The sequence below is a fragment of the Parasteatoda tepidariorum genome, chromosome 9 (assembly GCF_043381705.1).
Source record: "Parasteatoda tepidariorum isolate YZ-2023 chromosome 9, CAS_Ptep_4.0, whole genome shotgun sequence".
Lineage (NCBI taxonomy): Eukaryota > Metazoa > Arthropoda > Arachnida > Araneae > Theridiidae > Parasteatoda > Parasteatoda tepidariorum.
In genome coordinates this window covers 59,895,250-59,897,906 of record NC_092212.1, presented here as the reverse complement: position 1 = coordinate 59,897,906, position 2,657 = coordinate 59,895,250, and the positions used below count along the sequence as shown (strand labels likewise).

Genomic DNA, 2,657 nt, shown 5'->3' with positions numbered 1-2,657 from the left:
TTTCTTGGATTGAAAACGAAAAAAAGTGCGTGGAGCTCCTCCGCGCGAAAGAAGTTAAACTTCGTAACCTGCGACGTTAATTGTAGAAGAATCAGCTGTCGTAGAAGGATCACTAGTTCTATTCAACGACTCTTTTTCCTGCTCCCAAATAAATTATATGTGCATCAAAACAAACTAAAAAAAATATTTATCGAAAAACAAAACTTTTATGACTTCTATTATTTTTATGCTAGTGAGAACCAAAACAATGAGGGAAAACTGGATCTTACCACGTGATTTCCCGGCCAATAAAAATGTAGCGTTAAACGTTTAATGCTCCCTTGTTGGAAGTCGCATAAGAAGTATAACTTCAAAAAATTTCTTTTGCACCGTTGGTATGTTAAATTTCACAGAAGCAAAGAAATTAGTTTTNTTTTTTTTTTTTTTTTTAACGAAAGAAAAGTATTTTAAGCCCATTTAGATTTTTTACGAAAATTTTCCCCCCAAAAATGACAACTAATATACTTTAGTTCGCGGGCCACAAAAAAAGGCTTTGCTGCCCGGGGGCCGCCGTTTGGTAACCACTGACCTAGATGAAAATTATCAAAACCTCTGCCTTATTCTCAGTTTTTGCAAAATTAGACCACAAACGCTTTTCATTTTCACAGAACTGTGTCTTTTCTCCCTGTTATGCTCCATTTACAAAATAAGCGTAGACAACGCTGGCTTTAGATAAGCTAAACTTGACCTAACAATCATGAGTAACAGTTGCTAACATAAAGCTAAAAAAAATAGCATATTCGCAAAAAAGCACCATTTCATATTACGACGCAACCTTCGAAAAACAGTCTTAATATATATTTTAAAACGACGTGGAAATGAGTAACAATAATTTCCGAAAAAACGATAGAAAAACAACATGATTTACGGTGAAATCTACATCGAAGTCGAGCATCACTGGCTGCGGTCAGTGGGTGACCACTTTGATCAGCCTGCGTTGGGACCTGAGGGTATGCGGTTTTAGACTACGTTAAACTGTTCTACCGTAAAGTGCTCGGCTTCACGAGCATGTCGTCGGAAGCGGCGATGCCATCCTCTGCAGAGGATCGAAATTGTGATGACAGGTCTTTGGATCATCCTTATGGAGGCTTTCAAGACCAATGCCAGTAACCCATTGTGCAGCTCCAGTGTGATGCAATAAATAAATTGCAACTACAATGAGGAAGTCGTAAGTGATTCAAAACTGCAATTTGAAACTCGTGAGTCTTAATAACATCGAGATTTTAAAAATTACGTGGGTATCAAACAATAGCTGTCAAAAACACAATCGAAAAATCGCTGAAACCGATGAAATGGACCAATAAAGCGCATCAAAAAATAACTCGGTTTCGAAAATTGTGTCTCAGTATAATACATTAAAAATATTAAGATTTTTAAAACTATGAGGAGATCCGTGGAAATAATCGTCGAAAGCGCTATTAAAAAGCCACACAGATATACGATGGAATCTCATCTCGGCCATTTAGTGCATTTAAAAGTGAAGACTCGAATGCGCGGTTTAAAATATCTGACCTTTTTTTTTCTTCCAAAAAAGAAGAAATTATAATCTTTTTTTTCTTCTTCATTATGTTCAGTGTGGCCATGGGCCGCAATGCCCGAATAAATAGAAAGAGTCTTTGATCCAATTCCGCTCAAAGCTAAAACAAGGAAGTAGGCGTTATTTTTATTGTATTTCTGAGGAGCTCTCAAAATTCTCAATCGCGCGTTGAATATATTTCTTTTTTTCCTATCTTTTTTCACGCATTTTTTCCAACCCTAGGCATTTTATTTCGTTTTTGAGATTTAATTCCAGGCTTAAATAATCGCCTAGAAAATAAGTTGGAAAGAAATACTTTCCAAATTTTTTTTTTCTCAATTGATTTTATGGCATTTATAGGGATGAACATTTGTCAAATAAAAAAAACATCAAATGGATAAAAAAATAATAGGAGGAGAAAGAATTAAAAAAGTTTTAAATTAGATCTTTTTGTAATATTTTCTTTAACCAGGTTTTTCCCTTACGAGCAGTGGTTTTCCTTCCCGGAACTCCAATATTGGATTTTATGCTGAAAATTTGTTCTATTTTAATTCATGGAGAATGGAATGAGTTTTGAAAAAGTATATTAAAATGGCCATCATGCGCATGAACGGATTCAAAGGCCAAGTACTTATCACTAGATGCCTAACAATAATAAATTTTTATTTACCATGAAACTACCAGTTTAAACTAAAATAAAAATTTAATATATAATTAAAACACCATTCCTTGGGTATGCTCTGGCTTCTCTTCATCAATCGTGCTAATCTTTCGCCTTTTACTAAAGATTACCGTGGAGAGGGGCATCCTAATGAGCTTAAGCTAATTTTTGGAATCCCACATAGTGGGATTAATACTAAAAGAGAGAGGTTGGCTTACGATACGAAGGGCTCTTACGGGAGCAATTAGTCAAAGAGGCGGAGTTACCAGAAGAGTCAACAATTTCTTAATACGTCGAATGCCATGTGGGCGACCGCCACTGAGTTTGTTAGAAACACATAATTCGAATAAATATTTATTTTTTCTATATTACTATCGTTACTAAAATGGTTTGAAGAAATTAATGCAATGTAGAACACACAAAAATAGATGCCAACTTGTT

General features: G+C 35.1%; 1 non-coding gene across 1 annotated transcript; it reads left to right on the top strand.

Moving 5' to 3' along the window:
• The first annotated feature begins 2,290 nt into the window (after nucleotides 1–2,290).
• LOC122272189 (U5 spliceosomal RNA) lies at nucleotides 2,291–2,406 on the top strand. Its single transcript, XR_006226834.1, has one exon. It is a non-coding gene; the product is annotated as a U5 spliceosomal RNA (small nuclear RNA).
• The last annotated feature ends 251 nt before the right edge of the window (nucleotides 2,407–2,657 follow it).